Below are 1,371 nucleotides of genomic sequence, written 5' to 3' on the forward strand. Positions count from 1 at the left end.
TTTCCTTTTGTCAGGATTTCTCCATGATTGATTGGTTTACTTTCATTTGCTTAGACTTGACATCCTTTGATCCTTTCTACCATTTCTTTCTGCGATATTACTACTATCAAACATTTGAGCCTGATGGTTTTATAGAATCTAAATTCTACTTTTGTGTTTTAAATATTTCCGCAGCAACGCGCGGGGTATCATCTAGTAATATCTCAAAGAATGGTATCGTAGGGGCACGGAGCTTCCGTTTAAATGGCCACCACAAACTCATTTGTAAACGGACACACTCGTGCAGCATAATTGGGTTGCAATCAGTGCAGCCCATTTTATAAATGTTAGTTTTTCCCTTTTGTAGAAATTTCTAAAAATATGTAAATTATAATCACTGTATAAAAGTTAGATTCGAATATTTGTGTATTATAAATAATATACATACAAAAATAACATACATACAAATTATTCATGTGATTTTCAAAATTATTATTTTTTACTTATATTTTTTATATAAACCATGTGTGTATTGAAATATTTAGTAAATACAAACATTTTGGGTATTCACCTGTAGAGTATATTTAAAAATGATTAGTAAATACAAAAAATTATACACCTGTAGAATATATTTCAATTATATGAAATTATGAATATAAGCGACCAATGAAAATTATGCACAAGTGAAATTTATATGAAAATTATGAATATAGGCGATGAGTAAAAATTATACACAAGTTAATATTCATAAATATTTGTGTTCATAATTTTGTTTAATATAAATATAATCCACAAGTGAATATTCATAAAAACTAAATTTCAAAGTATGAATATTTTAATTATACAAATAGTTTAAACAACATACTTATGAATTATAAAAATGTGTGTACAATAATTGAAATGTTTGTATTACTAAACAAGTATAAAATTGTATTTTTTAAAATATTTGTCATATTTTAAATTAGAAAATGTTTTTAAATTAATTGATATAGTTACATTAATAATTTTAATATAATACGTACGTTTCTTAAAAATTACATGAACATTTTTTAAGTATGTTCTCTTATTTGTATGTGTATATTTATGACACATGGATATTTGAACTTTATTTTGATTGTCGCGATTAAAATTTACATATGTTCATAAATTTCGAGAAAAAACTAACAAATGCAAAATGAGCCGCACTGATTGCAGCACATTTACAATGCATAAAGCCTTGTCATCCATTGTTTACATCAAATTTCATTCAGTTAGGTGGCTACCATGGTCTGCTAGCTAGCTCATGTTTGGTGGTTTGAGTCCTAGTGGCCACCATTTTTTTTCCCGCAAAAAAATAGACGCTACTTCAAATTTACTTTCCCACCCAATTTCTTTCTTTTTCATCATTTGGAG

The sequence above is a fragment of the Triticum aestivum genome, chromosome 5D (genome assembly GCF_018294505.1).
Source record: "Triticum aestivum cultivar Chinese Spring chromosome 5D, IWGSC CS RefSeq v2.1, whole genome shotgun sequence".
NCBI classification, from domain to species: Eukaryota; Viridiplantae; Streptophyta; class Magnoliopsida; order Poales; family Poaceae; genus Triticum; species Triticum aestivum.